Source organism: Hemiscyllium ocellatum, chromosome 11 (assembly GCF_020745735.1).
Source record: "Hemiscyllium ocellatum isolate sHemOce1 chromosome 11, sHemOce1.pat.X.cur, whole genome shotgun sequence".
In the NCBI taxonomy this organism is placed as follows: Eukaryota; Metazoa; Chordata; class Chondrichthyes; order Orectolobiformes; family Hemiscylliidae; genus Hemiscyllium; species Hemiscyllium ocellatum.
Window position 1 is genome coordinate 69,414,478 of NC_083411.1, and position 15,694 is coordinate 69,430,171.

Genomic DNA, 15,694 nt, shown 5'->3' on the forward strand with positions numbered 1-15,694 from the left:
GTCAGAGAGGCGAAACAGACCCAGGCACAGGTCAGAGAGGGAAAACAGACCCAGGCACAGGTCAGGGAGGGAAAACAGACCCAGGCACAGGTCAGAAAGGGGCAACAGTCCCAGGCACAGGTCAGAGAGGGGTAACAGTCCTTGAGCACAGGTCAGAGAGGTGAAACAGTACCAGGCACAGGTCAGAAAGGGGAAACAGTCCCAGGCACAGGTCAGAGAGGGGAAACAGTTCTAGGCACAGGTCAGAATTGGAAAACAGTCCCAGGCATAGGTCAGAGAGGGTTAACACTCCCAGGCACAGGTCAGAGAGGGGAAACAGTCCCTGAGCAGAGGTCAGAGAGGAGTAACAGTCCCAGGCACCGGTCAGAGAGGGGAAAACAGTCTGAGGCACAGGTCAGAGAGGGTTAACAGTCCCTGAGCAGAGGTCAGAGAGGGGTAACAGTCCCTGAGCAGAGGTTAGAGAGGGGAAACAGTCCCAGGCACAGGTCAGAGAGGGTTAACACTCCCAGGCACAGGTCAGAGAGGGGAAACAGTCCCTGAGCAGACGTCAGAGAGGGGTAACAGTCCTAGGCACAGGTCAGAGAGGGGAAAACAGTCTGAGGCACGGGTCAGAGAGGGTTAACAGTCCCTGAGCAGAGGTCAGAGAGGGGTAACAGTCCCTGAGCAGAGGTTAGAGAGGGGTAACAGTCGCTGGCTCAGGTTAGAGAGGGGAAAAGTCCCAGGCACAAGTCAGAGAGGGGTAACAGTCCCTGGCACAGGTCAGAGAGGGAAGACCGTCCCTGAGCACAGGTCAGAGATGGGTAACAGACCCTGGCACAGGTCAGAGAGGGAAAACCGTCCGAGGCACGGGTCAGAGAGGGGTAACAGAGCCTGAGCAGAGGTCAGAGAGGGGTAACAGTCCCAGGCCCAGGTCAGAGAGGAGATACAGACACTGAGCACAAGTCAGAGAGGGAAAACAGTCTGAGGCACGGGTCAGAGAGGACTAACAGTTCCTGAGCAGAGGTCAGAGATGAGTAACAGACCCTGAGCATAGGTCAGAGAGGGGAAATAGACCCTGAGCACAGGTCAGAGAGGGGTAACAGTCACTGAGCAGAGGTCAGAGATGAGTAACAGACCCTGAGCATAGGTCACAGAGGGAAATAAACACTGCGCACAGGTCAGAGAGGGGTAACAGTCCCTGGCACAGGTCAGAGAGCGGAAACAGCACGAGGTACAGGTCAGAGAGGGGTAACCGTCCTTGAGCTCTGGTCAGAGAGGGGTAACAGACCCTGTGTACAGGTCAGAGAGGGGAAAGAGTCCCTGGCACAGGTCAGAGAGGAGAAAACAGTCCAAGGCACAGGTCAGAGAGGGGTAACAGTCCCTGATCACAAGTCAGAGAGGGGTAGCAGTCCCTGGCACAGGTCAAAGAGGGGTAACAGTCCCAGGCACAGGTCAAAGAGGGGAAACAGCCCCATGCCCAGGTTAGCGAAGGCAAAAAGACCCAGGCACAGGTCAGAGCGGGGAATCAGTCCCAGGCACAGGTCAGAGACGGTTAACACTTCCAGGCACAGGTCAGAGAGGGATAACAGTCCCAGGCACAGGTCAAAGAGGGGAAACAGACCAAGGCACAGGTCACAGAGGGGAAACAGACCCAGGCACAGGTCAGAGAGGGGTAACAGTCCCAGGCACAGGTCAGAGTGGGGAAACAGTCCAGGCACAGGTCTGAGATGGGTAACAGTCCCAGGCACAGGTCAGAGAGGGGTAACAGTCCCTGAGCAGATGTCAGAGAGGGGAAACAGATCCTGAGCACAGGTCAAAGAGGGGAAATAGACCGTTTCACAGGTCAGAGAGGGGTAACAGTCCCGGGCACAGGTCAGAGAGGGGTAACAGTCCCTGAGCCCAGGTCAGAGAGGGGAAACAGACCCTGGCACAGGTCAGAGTAGGGTAACAGTCACTGAGCAGAGGTCAGAGAGGGGTAACAGTCCCTGAGCAGAGGTCAGAGAGGGGTAACAGACCCTGAGTACAGGTCAGAGAGGGGAAACAGTCCCTGACACAGGTCAGAGAGGGGAAACAGACACTGAGCCCAGGTCAAATGGGGAAATAGACCCTGAGCACAGGTCAGAAAGGGGAAACAGTCCCAGGCACAGGTCAGAGAGGTGTAACAGTCCCTGAGAAGAGGTCAGAGAGGGGTAACTGTCCCAGGCACAGGTAGGAGAGTGGAAAACAGTCCGAGGAACAGGTCAGAGAGGGGTAACAGTCCCTGAGCAGAGGTTAGAGAGGGGTAACAGACCCTGATCACAGGTCAAAGAGGGGAAATAGACGCTGAGCGCAGGTCAGAGAGGGGTAACAGTCCCTGGCACAGGTCAGAGAGGGGTAACGGTCCCAGGCACAGGTCAGAGAGGGGTAACAGTCCAGGCACAGGTCAGAGAGATGAAAGAGTCCCTGGCATAGGTCAGAGAGGGGTAACCGTCCCAGGTACAGGTCAGAGAGGGGTAACAGTCCCTGAGCACAGGTCAGAGAGGGGTAACAGTCCCAGGCACAGGTCAGAGTTGGAAAACAGTCCAGGCACAGGTCAGAGAGGGGAAAGAGTCCCTGGCATAGGTCAGAGAGGGGTAACCATCCCAGGTACAGGTCAGAGACGGGTAACAGTCCGTGTGCACAGGTCAGAGAGGGGTAACAGTCCCAGGCACAGGTCAGAGTTGGAAAACAGTCCCAGGCACAGGTCAGAGAGGGGAAACAGTCCGAGGTAAAGGTCATAGAGGGGTAACAGGACCTGAGCACAGGTCAGAGACGGGTAACAGACCCTATGTATAGCTTAGAGAGGGATACACTCCCTGAGCACAGGACAGAGAGGGGAAACAGTCCCTGGCACAGGACAGAGAGGGGAAACAGTCCCAGGCACAGGTCAGGGAGGGGAAACAGTCAGAGGCACAGGTCAGAGAGGGGTAACAGAACCTGAGCACAGGTCAGAGATGAGTAACAGACCCTGTGTACAGCTTAGAGAGGGATACAGTCCCTGAGCACAGGACTGAGAGGGGAAACAGTCCCTGGCACAGGACAGAGAGGGGTAACAGTCCCAGGCACAGTTCAGGGAGGGGAAACAGTCCCAGGCACAGGTCAGAGTTGGAAAACAGTTCCAGGCACAGGTCAGAGAGGGTTAACACTCCCAGGCACAGGTCAGGGAGGGGAAACAGTCCGAGGCACAGGTCAGAGAGGGGTAACAGAACCTGAGCACAGGTCAGAGAGGAGTAACAGAACCTGAGCACAGGTCAGAGATGGGTAACAGAAACTGAGCACAGGTCAGAGAGGGGTAACAGTCTCTGAGTAGAGGTCAGAGAGTTTCTGAATATAGGTCAGAGAGGAGAAACAGTCCAATGCCCTGGTCAGAGAGGCGAAACAGACCCAGGCACAGGTCAGAGAGGGAAAACAGACCCAGGCACAGGTCAGGGAGGGAAAACAGACCCAGGCACAGGTCAGAAAGGGGCAACAGTCCCAGGCACAGGTCAAAGAGGGGAAACAAGCCGAGGCACAAGTCAGAGAGGGAAAACAGTCTGAGGCACGGGTCAGAGAGGACTAACATTTCCTGAGCAGAGGTCAGAGATGAGTAACAGACCCTGAGCATAGGTCAGAGAGGGGAAATAGACCCTGAGCACAGGTCAGAGAGGGGTAACAGTCACTGAGCAGAGGTCAGAGATGAGTAACAGACCCTGAGCATAGGTCACAGAGGGAAATAAACACTGAGCACAGGTCAGAGAGGGGTAACAGTCCCTGGCACAGGTCAGAGAGGGGAAACAGCACGAGGTACAGGTCAGAGAGGGGTAACCGTCCTTGAGCTCTGGTCAGAGAGGGGTAACAGACCCTGTGTACAGGTCAGAGAGGGGAAAGAGTCCCTGGCACAGGTCAGAGAGGGGAAAACAGTCCGAGGCACAGGTCAGAGAGGGGTAACAGTCCCTGATCACAAGTCAGAGAGGGGTAACAGTCACTGAGCAGAGGTCAGAGAGGGGTAACAGTCCCAGGCACAGGTCAAAGAGGGGAAATAGATGCTGAGCACAGGTCAGAGAGGGGTAGCAGTCCCTGGCACAGGTCAAAGAGGGTTAACAGTCCCAGGCACAGGTCAAAGTGGGGAAACAGCCCCATGCCCAGGTTAGCGAAGGCAAAAAGACCCAGGCACAGGTCAGAGCGGGGAATCAGTCCCAGGCACAGGTCAGAGACGGTTAACACTTCCAGGCACAGGTCAGAGAGGGATAACAGTCCCAGGCACAGGTCAAAGAGGGGAAACAGACCCAGGCACAGGTCACAGAGGGGAAACAGACCCAGGCACAGGACAGAGAGGGGTAACAGTCCCAGGCACAGGTCAGAGTGGGGAAACAGTCCAGGCACAGGTCTGAGATGGGTAACAGTCCCAGGCACAGGTCAGAGAGGGGTAACAGTCCCTGAGCAGATGTCAGAGAGGGGAAACAGATCCTGAGCACAGGTCAAAGAGGGGAAATAGACCGTTTCACAGGTCAGAAAGGGGTAACAGTCCAAGGCACAGGTCAGAGAGGGGTAATAGTCCCAGGCACAGGTCAGAGAGGGGTAACAGTCCCTGAGCCCAGGTCAGAGAGGGGAAACAGACACTGAGCCCAGGTCAAAGAGGGGAAATAGACGCTGAGCGCAGGTCAGAGAGGGGTAACAGTCCCTGGCACAGGTCAGAGAGGGGTAACAGTCCCAGGCACAGGTCAGAGAGGTGTAACAGTCCCTGAGCAGAGGTCAGAGAGGGGTAACAGTCCCAGGCACAGGTAGGAGAGTGGAAAACAGTCCGAGGAACAGGTCAGAGAGGGGTAACAGACCCTGATCACAGGTCAAAGAGGGGAAATAGACGCTGAGCGCAGGTCAGAGAGGGGTAACAGTCCCTGGCACAGGTCAGAGAGGGGTAACAGTCCCAGGCACAGGTCAGAGTTGGAAAACAGTCCAGGCACAGGTCAGAGAGGGGAAAAAGTCCCTGGCATAGGTCAGAGAGCGGTAACCGTCCCAGGTACAGGTCAGAGACGGGTAACAGTCCATGTGCACAGGTCAGAGAGGGGTAACAGTCCCAGGCACAGGTCAGAGAGGGTTAACAGTCCAGGCACGGGTCAGAGAGGGGAAAGAGTCCCTGGCATAGGTCAGAGAGGGGCAACCGTCCCAGGTACAGGTCAGAGAGGGGAAACACTCCCAGGCACAGGTCAGAGAGGGGTAACAGAACCTGAGCACAGGTCAGAGATGGGTAACAGAAACTGAGCACAGGTCAGAGAGGGGTAACTGTCTCTGAGTAGAGGTCAGAGAGTTTCTGAATATAGGTCAGAGAGGAGAAACAGTCCAATGCCCTGGTCAGAGAGGCGAAACAGACCCAGGCACAGGTCAGAGAGGGAAAACAGACCCAGGCACAGGTCAGGGAGGGAAAACAGACCCAGGCACAGGTCAGAGAGGGGTAACAGTCCTTGAGCACAGGTCAGAGAGGTGAAACAGTACCAGGCACAGGTCAGAAAGGGGAAACAGTCCCAGGCACAGGTCAGAGAGAGGAAACAGTTCTAGGCACAGGTCAGAGTTGGAAAACAGTCCCAGGCATAGGTCAGAGAGGGTTAACACTCCCAGGCACAGGTCAGAGAGGGGAAACAGTCCCTGAGCAGAGGTCAGAGAGGGGTAACAGTCCCAGGCACAGGTCAGAGAGGGGAAAACAGTCTGAGGCACGGGTCAGAGAGGGTTAACAGTCCCTGAGCAGAGGTCAGAGAGGGGTAACAGTCCCTGAGCAGAGGTTAGAGAGGACAAACAGTCCCAGGCACAGGTCAGAGAGGGTTAACACTCCCAGGCACAGGTCAGAGAGGGGAAACAGTCCCTGAGCAGAGGTCAGAGAGGGGTAACAGTCCTAGGCACAGGTCAGAGAGGGGAAAACAGTCCGAGGCACGGGTCAGAGAGGGTTAACAGTCCCTGAGCAGAGGTCAGAGAGGGGTTAAAGTCCCTGAGCAGAGGTTAGAGAGGGGTAACAGTCCCTGGCACAGGTTAGAGAGGGCAAACAGTCCCAGGCACAAGTCAGAGAGGGGTAACAGTCCCTGGCACAGGTCAGAGAGGGAAAACCGTCCCTGAGCACAGGTCAGAGAGGGGTAACAGACCCTGGCACAGGTCAGAGAGGGAAAACCGTCCCTGAGCACAGGTCAGAGAGGGGAAAACAGTCCGAGGCACGGGTCAGAGAGGGGTAACAGACCCTGAGCAGAGGTCAGAGAGGGGTAACAGTCCCAGGCCCAGGTCAGAGAGGAGATACAGACACTGAGCACAGGTCAGAGAGGGGAAACTGTTCCTGAGGAGAGGTCAGAGAGAGGTAACAGTCCCAGGCACAGGTCAAAGAGGGGAAACAAGCCGAGGCACAAGTCAGAGAGGGGTAACAGTCCCTGAGCAGAGGTCAGAGAGGGTTAACAGTTATAGGCACAGGTCAGAGAGGGGAAACAGTCCCAGGCACAGGTCAGAGAGGGGAAACGGACCCTGAGCACAGGTCAGAGAGGGGTAACGGTCTCAGGCCCAGGTCAGAGAGGGGAAACAGACACTGAGCACAGGTCAGAGAGGGGAAACAGTTCCTGAGCAGAGGTCAGAGAGAGGTAACAGTCCCAGGCACAGGTCAGAGAGAGGTAACAGTCCCAGGCACAGGTCAGAGAGGGGAAACAGTCCCAGGCACAGGTCAGAGAGGACTAACAGTTCCTGAGCAGAGGTCAGAGAGGGGTAACAGACCCATCACAGGTCAGAGATGAGTAACAGACCCTGAGCATAGGTCAGAGAGGGGAAATAGACACTGAGCACAGGTCAGAGAGGGGTAACAGTCCCTGAGCACAGTTCAGAGAGGGGTAATAGACGCTGAGCACAGGTCAAAGAGGGGAAACAGACACCGAGCACAGGTCAGAGAGGGGTAACAGAACCTGAGCACATGTCAGAGAGGGGAAACAGTCCCAGGCACAGGTCAGAGAGGGGAAACAGACACCGAGCACAGGTCAGAGAGGGGTAACAGAACCTGAGCACATGTCAGAGAGGGGAAACAGTCCCAGGCACAGGTCAGAGAGGGGAAACGGACCCTGAGCACAGGTCAGAGAGGGGTAACAGTCCCAGGCACAGGTCAGAGAGGGAAAACAGACCCTGAACACAGGTCAGAGAGGGGTAACAGTCCCTGAACAGAGGTCAGAGAGGGGAAACAGTCCCAGGCACAAGTCAGAGAGGGGAAACAGATGCTGAGCACAAGTCAGAGAGGGGTAACAGTCCCTGGCACAGGTCAGAGAGGGGTAACAGACCCTGGCACAGGTCAGAGTGGGGAAAAAAGTCCAAGGCACAGGTCAGAGAGGGGTAACAGTCCCAGGCCCAGGTCAGAGAGGAGAAACAGACACTGAGCACAGGTCAGAGAGGGGAAACAGTTCCTGAGCAGAGGTCAGAGAGGGGTAACAGACCCTGATCACAGGTCAAAGAGTGGAAATAGACCCTGAGCACAGGTCAGAGAGGGGTAACAGTCCCATCACAGGTCAGAGATGGGTAACAGACCCTGAGCACATGTCAGAGAGGGGAAACAGCTCAAGGTACAGGTCAGAGAGGGGTAACCGTCCTTGAGCTCCGGTCAGAGAGTGGTAACAGACCCTGTGTACAGGTCAGAGAGGGGAAAGAGTCCCTGGCACAGGTCAGAGAGGGGAAAACATTCCGAGGCACAGGTCAGAGAGGGGTAACAATCCCTGAGCAGAGGTCAGAGAGGGGTAACAGTCCCTGACACAGGTCAAAGAGGGGAAACAGACACTGAGCACAGGTCAGAGATGGGTAACAGAACCTGAGCACAGGTCAAATGGGGAAATAGTCCCTGAGCACAGGTTAGAAAGGGGAAACAGTCCCAGGGACAGGTCAGAGAGGGGAAACGGACCCTGAGCACAGTTCAGAGAGGGGTAACAGTCCCAGGCACAGGTCAGAGAGGGGTAACTGTCCTAGGCACAGATCAGAGAGGGGTAACAGTCCTAGGCACAGGTCAGAGAGGGGTAACAGACACTGAGCACAGGTCAGAGAGGGGTAACAGAACCTGAGCACAGGCCAGAGTAGGGTAACAGTCACTGAGCAGAGGTCAGAGAGGGGTAACAGTCCCTGAGCAGAGGTCAGAGAGGGGTAACTGTCCTAGGCACAGCTCAGAGAGGGGTAACAGTCCTAGGCACAGGTCAGAGAGGGGTAACAGACACTGAGCACAGGTCAGAGAGGGGTAACAGAACCTGAGCACAGGTCAGAGTAGGGTAACAGTCACTGAGCAGAGGTCAGAGAGGGGTAACAGTCCCAGGCACAGGTCAGAGAGGGGTAACTGTCCTAGGCACAGATCAGAGAGGGGTAACAGTCCTAGGCACAGGTCAGAGAGGGGTAACAGACACTGAGCACAGGTCAGAGAGGGGAAACAGCTCAAGGTACAGGTCAGAGAGGGGTAACCGTCCTTGAGCTCCGGTCAGAGAGTGGTAACAGACCCTGTGTACAGGTCAGAGAGGGGAAAGAGTCCCTGAGCCCAGGTCAGAGAGGGGTAACAGTCCCTGGCATAGGTCAGAGAGGGAAAACCGTCCCTGAGCACAGGTCAGAGAGGTGTAACAGAACCTGAGCAGAGGTCAGAGAGGGGAAACAGACCCTGAGTACAGGTCAGAGAGGCAAAACAGTCCCTGGCACAGGTCAGAGAGGGGTAACAGTCCCTGAGCACAGGTCAGAGAGGGGTAACAGTCCCATGCCCAGGTCAGCGAGAGGAAAAAGACCCAGGCACAGATCAGAGAGGGGTAACAGTCCCAGGCAAAGATCAGAGAGGGGAAACAGTCCCAGGCACATGTCAGAGCGGGGAATCAGTCCCAGGCACATGTCAGAGCGGGGAATCAGTCCCAGGCACAGGTCAGAGAGGGGTAACAGTCCCTGAGCACAGGTCAGAGAGGTGAAACAGTCCCAGGCACAGGTCAGAGAGGGGTAACAGTCCCAGGCACAGGTCAGAGAGGGGTTACAGTCCCTGATCACAGGTCAGAGTGGGGAAACAGTCCAGGCACAGGTCTGTGATGGGTAACACTTCCAGGCACAGGTCAGAGTGGGGAAACAGTCCAGGCACAGGTCTGTGACGGGTAACAATCCCAGGCACAGGTCAGAGAGGGGTAACATTCCGTGAGCACAGGTCATAGAGGGGAAACAATCCCAGGCACAGGTCAGAGAGGGTTAACAGTCCCAGGCACAGGTCAGAGTTGGAAAACAGTTCCAGGCACAGGTCAGAGAGGGTTAACACTCCCAGGCACAGGTCAGGGAGGGGAAACAGTCAGAGGCACAGGTCATAGAGGGGTAACAGAACCTGAGCACAGGTCAGAGATGGGTAACAGACCCTGTGTACAGCTTAGAGAGGGATACAGTCCCTGAGCACAGGACAGAGAGGGGAAACAGTCCCTGGCACAGGACAGAGAGGGGTAACAGTCCCAGGCACAGGTCAGAGAGGGGAAAGAGCCCCAGGCACGGGTCAGAGTTGGAAAACAGTTCCAGGCACAGGTCAGAGAGGGTTAACACTCCCAGGCACAGGTCAGGGAGGGGAAACAGTCCAAGGCACAGGTCAGAGAGGGGTAACAGAACCTGAGCACAGGTCGGAGAGGAGTAACAGAACCTGAGCACAGGTCAGAGTAGAGGTCAGAGAGTTTCTGAATATAGGTTAGAGAGGAGAAACAGTCCAATGCCCTGGTCAGAGAGGCGAAACAGACCCAGGCACAGGTCAGAGAGGGGTAACTGTCCTAGGCACAGATCAGAGTGGGGTAACAGTCCTAGGCACAGGTCAGAGAGGGGTAACAGTCCCAGGCACAGGTCAGAGTTGGAAAACAGTTCCAGGCACAGGTCAGAGAGGGTTAACACTCCCAGGCACAGGTCAGGGATGGGAAACAGTCAGAGGCACAGGTCATTGAGGGGTAACAGAACCTGAGTACAGGTCAGAGATGGGTAACAGACCCTGTGTACAGCTTAGAGAGGAATACAGTCCCTGAGCACAGGACAGAGAGGGGAAACAGTCCCTGGCACAGGACAGAAAGGGGTAACAGTCCCAGGCACAGGTCAGAGAGGGGAAACAGTCCCAGGCACAGGTCAGAGTTGGAAAACAGTTCCAGGCACAGGTCAGAGAGGGTTAACACTCCCAGGCACAGGTCAGGGAGGGGAAACAGTCCGAGGCACAGGTCAGAGAGGGGTAACAGAACCTGAGCAGAGGTCAGGGAGGGGTAACAGTCCCTGAGCACAGGTCAGAGTTGGGTAACAGTCCCTGGCACAGGTTAGAGAGGGGAAACAGTCCCAGGCACAAGTCAGAGAGGGGAAACAGTCCCTTGCACAGGTCAGAGAGGGAAAACCGTCCCTGAGCACAGATCAGAGAGGGGTAACAGACCCTGGCACAGGTCAGAGAGGGGAAAACAGTCTGAGGCACGGGTCAGAGAGGGGTAACAGACCCTGATCACAGGTCAGAGAGGGGTAACAGTCCCATCACAGGTCAGAGATGAGTAACAGACCCTGAGCATAGGTCAGAGAGGGGAAATAGACACTGAGCACAGGTCAGAGAGGGGTAACAGTCCCTGGCACAGGTCAGAGAGGGGAAACAGCACTCGGTACAGATCAGAGAGGGGTAACCGTCCTTGTCTCTGACCTGTGCCTGGAAGTGTTACCCGTCTCTGACCTGTGCCTGGGACTGATTCCCCACTCTGAGCTGTGCCTGGGTCTTTTTCCCCCTCACTGAGCTGGGCATGGGGCTGTTTCCCCTCTCTGACCTGTGTTCAGAAACTGTTTCCCCTCTCTGAACTCTGCTCAGTGTCTGTTTCCCCTCTCTGACCTGTTCCTGGGATTGTTACCCCTCTCTGACCTGTGCTCAGGGTCCGTTTCCCCTCTCTGACCTGTGCCTGGGACTGTTACCCCTCTCTGACCTGTGCCAGGGACTGTTACCCCTCTCTGACCTGCGCTCAGCATCTATTTCCCCTCTTTGACCTGTGATCAGGGTCTGTTACCCCTCTCTAACCTCTGCTCAGGGACTGTTACCCCTGAGGTCAAAGAGGGGAAATAGACGCTGAGCACAGGTCAGAGAGGGGTAACAGTCCCTGAGCACAGTTCAGAGAGGGGTAATAGACGCTGAGCACAGGTCAAAGAGGGGAAACAGACACCGAGCACAGGTCAGAGAGGGGTAACAGAACCTGAGCACATGTCAGAGAGGGGAAACAGTCCCAGGCACAGGTCAGAGAGGGGAAACAGACACCGAGCACAGGTCAGAGAGGGGTAACAGAACCTGAGCACATGTCAGAGAGGGGAAACAGTCCCAGGCACAGGTCAGAGAGGGGAAACGGACCCTGAGCACAGGTCAGAGAGGGGTAACAGTCCCAGGCACAGGTCAGAGAGGGAAAACAGACCCTGAACACAGATCAGAGAGGGGTAACAGTCCCTGAACAGAGGTCAGAGAGTGGTAACAGTCCCTGAGCACAGGTTAGAGAGGGGAAACAGTCCCAGGCACAAGTCAGAGAGGGGAAACAGATGCTGAGCACAAGTCAGAGAGGGGTAACAGTCCCTGGCACAGGTCAGAGAGGGGTAACAGACCCTGGCACAGGTCAGAGTGGGGAAAAAAGTCCAAGGCACAGGTCAGAGAGGGGTAACAGTCCCAGGCCCAGGTCAGAGAGGAGAAACAGACACTGAGCACAGGTCAGAGAGGGGAAACAGTTCCTGAGCAGAGGTCAGAGAGGGGTAACAGACCCTGATCACAGGTCAAAGAGTGGAAATAGACCCTGAGCACAGGTCAGAGAGGGGTAACAGTCCCATCACAGGTCAGAGATGGGTAACAGACCCTGAGCACATGTCAGAGAGGGGAAACAGCTCAAGGTACAGGTCAGAGAGGGGTAACCGTCCTTGAGCTCCGGTCAGAGAGTGGTAACAGACCCTGTGTACAGGTCAGAGAGGGGAAAGAGTCCCTGGCACAGGTCAGAGAGGGGAAAACATTCCGAGGCACAGGTCAGAGAGGGGTAACAATCCCTGAGCAGAGGTCAGAGAGGGGTAACAGTCCCTGACACAGGTCAAAGAGGGGAAACAGACACTGAGCACAGGTCAGAGATGGGTAACAGAACCTGAGCACAGGTCAAATGGGGAAATAGTCCCTGAGCACAGGTTAGAAAGGGGAAACAGTCCCAGGCACAGGTCAGAGAGGGGAAACGGACCCTGAGCACAGTTCAGAGAGGGGTAACAGTCCCAGGCACAGGTCAGAGAGGGGTAACTGTCCTAGGCACAGATCAGAGAGGGGTAACAGTCCTAGGCACAGGTCAGAGAGGGGTAACAGACACTGAGCACAGGTCAGAGAGGGGTAACAGAACCTGAGCACAGGCCAGAGTAGGGTAACAGTCACTGAGCAGAGGTCAGAGAGGGGTAACAGTCCCTGAGCAGAGGTCAGAGAGGGGTAACTGTCCTAGGCACAGCTCAGAGAGGGGTAACAGTCCTAGGCACAGGTCAGAGAGGGGTAACAGACACTGAGCACAGGTCAGAGAGGGGTAACAGAACCTGAGCACAGGTCAGAGTAGGGTAACAGTCACTGAGCAGAGGTCAGAGAGGGGTAACAGTCCCAGGCACAGGTCAGAGAGGGGTAACTGTCCTAGGCACAGATCAGAGAGGGGTAACAGTCCTAGGCACAGGTCAGAGAGGGGTAACAGACACTGAGCACAGGTCAGAGAGGGGAAACAGCTCAAGGTACAGGTCAGAGAGGGGTAACCGTCCTTGAGCTCCGGTCAGAGAGTGGTAACAGACCCTGTGTACAGGTCAGAGAGGGGAAAGAGTCCCTGAGCCCAGGTCAGAGAGGGGTAACAGTCCCTGGCATAGGTCAGAGAGGGAAAACCGTCCCTGAGCACAGGTCAGAGAGGTGTAACAGAACCTGAGCAGAGGTCAGAGAGGGGAAACAGACCCTGAGTACAGGTCAGAGAGGCAAAACAGTCCCTGGCACAGGTCAGAGAGGGGTAACAGTCCCTGAGCACAGGTCAGAGAGGGGTAACAGTCCCATGCCCAGGTCAGCGAGAGGAAAAAGACCCAGGCACAGATCAGAGAGGGGTAACAGTCCCAGGCAAAGATCAGAGAGGGGAAACAGTCCCAGGCACATGTCAGAGCGGGGAATCAGTCCCAGGCACATGTCAGAGCGGGGAATCAGTCCCAGGCACAGGTCAGAGAGGGGTAACAGTCCCTGAGCACAGGTCAGAGAGGTGAAACAGTCCCAGGCACAGGTCAGAGAGGGGTAACAGTCCCAGGCACAGGTCAGAGAGGGGTTACAGTCCCTGATCACAGGTCAGAGTGGGGAAACAGTCCAGGCACAGGTCTGTGATGGGTAACACTTCCAGGCACAGGTCAGAGTGGGGAAACAGTCCAGGCACAGGTCTGTGACGGGTAACAATCCCAGGCACAGGTCAGAGAGGGGTAACATTCCGTGAGCACAGGTCATAGAGGGGAAACAATCCCAGGCACAGGTCAGAGAGGGGTAACAGTCCCAGGCACAGGTCAGAGTTGGAAAACAGTTCCAGGCACAGGTCAGAGAGGGTTAACACTCCCAGGCACAGGTCAGGGATGGGAAACAGTCAGAGGCACAGGTCATTGAGGGGTAACAGAACCTGAGCACAGGTCAGAGATGGGTAACAGACCCTGTGTACAGCTTAGAGAGGAATACAGTCCCTGAGCACAGGACAGAGAGGGGAAACAGTCCCTGGCACAGGACAGAAAGGGGTAACAGTCCCAGGCACAGGTCAGAGAGGGGAAACAGTCCCAGGCACAGGTCAGAGTTGGAAAACAGTTCCAGGCACAGGTCAGAGAGGGTTAACACTCCCAGGCACAGGTCAGGGAGGGGAAACAGTCCGAGGCACAGGTCAGAGAGGGGTAACAGAACCTGAGCAGAGGTCAGGGAGGGGTAACAGTCCCTGAGCACAGGTCAGAGTTGGGTAACAGTCCCTGGCACAGGTTAGAGAGGGGAAACAGTCCCAGGCACAAGTCAGAGAGGGGAAACAGTCCCTTGCACAGGTCAGAGAGGGAAAACCGTCCCTGAGCACAGATCAGAGAGGGGTAACAGACCCTGGCACAGGTCAGAGAGGGGAAAACAGTCTGAGGCACGGGTCAGAGAGGGGTAACAGACCCTGATCACAGGTCAGAGAGGGGTAACAGTCCCATCACAGGTCAGAGATGAGTAACAGACCCTGAGCATAGGTCAGAGAGGGGAAATAGACACTGAGCACAGGTCAGAGAGGGGTAACAGTCCCTGGCACAGGTCAGAGAGGGGAAACAGCACTCGGTACAGATCAGAGAGGGGTAACCGTCCTTGTCTCTGACCTGTGCCTGGAAGTGTTACCCGTCTCTGACCTGTGCCTGGGACTGATTCCCCGCTCTGAGCTGTGCCTGGGTCTTTTTCCCCCTCACTGAGCTGGGCATGGGGCTGTTTCCCCTCTCTGACCTGTGTTCAGAAACTGTTTCCCCTCTCTGAACTCTGCTCAGTGTCTGTTTCCCCTCTCTGACCTGTTCCTGGGATTGTTACCCCTCTCTGACCTGTGCTCAGGGTCCGTTTCCCCTCTCTGACCTGTGCCTGGGACTGTTACCCCTCTCTGACCTGTGCCAGGGACTGTTACCCCTCTCTGACCTGCGCTCAGCATCTATTTCCCCTCTTTGACCTGTGATCAGGGTCTGTTACCCCTCTCTAACCTCTGCTCAGGGACTGTTACCCCTGAGGTCAAAGAGGGGAAATAGACGCTGAGCACAGGTCAGAGAGGGGTAACAGTCCCTGAGCACAGTTCAGAGAGGGGTAATAGACGCTGAGCACAGGTCAAAGAGGGGAAACAGACACCGAGCACAGGTCAGAGAGGGGTAACAGAACCTGAGCACATGTCAGAGAGGGGAAACAGTCCCAGGCACAGGTCAGAGAGGGGAAACAGACACCGAGCACAGGTCAGAGAGGGGTAACAGAACCTGAGCACATGTCAGAGAGGGGAAACAGTCCCAGGCACAGGTCAGAGAGGGGAAACGGACCCTGAGCACAGGTCAGAGAGGGGTAACAGTCCCAGGCACAGGTCAGAGAGGGAAAACAGACCCTGAACACAGATCAGAGAGGGGTAACAGTCCCTGAACAGAGGTCAGAGAGTGGTAACAGTCCCTGAGCACAGGTTAGAGAGGGGAAACAGTCCCAGGCACAAGTCAGAGAGGGGAAACAGATGCTGAGCACAAGTCAGAGAGGGGTAACAGTCCCTGGCACAGGTCAGAGAGGGGTAACAGACCCTGGCACAGGTCAGAGTGGGGAAAAAAGTCCAAGGCACAGGTCAGAGAGGGGTAACAGTCCCAGGCCCAGGTCAGAGAGGAGAAACAGACACTGAGCACAGGTCAGAGAGGGGAAACAGTTCCTGAGCAGAGGTCAGAGAGGGGTAACAGACCCTGATCACAGGTCAAAGAGTGGAAATAGACCCTGAGCACAGGTCAGAGAGGGGTAACAGTCCCATCACAGGTCAGAGATGGGTAACAGACCCTGAGCACATGTCAGAGAGGGGAAACAGCTCAAGGTACAGGTCAGAGAGGGGTAACCGTCCTTGAGCTCCGGTCAGAGAGTGGTAACAGACCCTGTGTACAGGTCAGAGAGGGGAAAGAGTCCCTGGCACAGGTCAGAGAGGGGAAAACATTCCGAGGCACAGGTCAGAGAGGGGTAACAATCCCTGAGCAGAGGTCAGAGAGGGGTAAC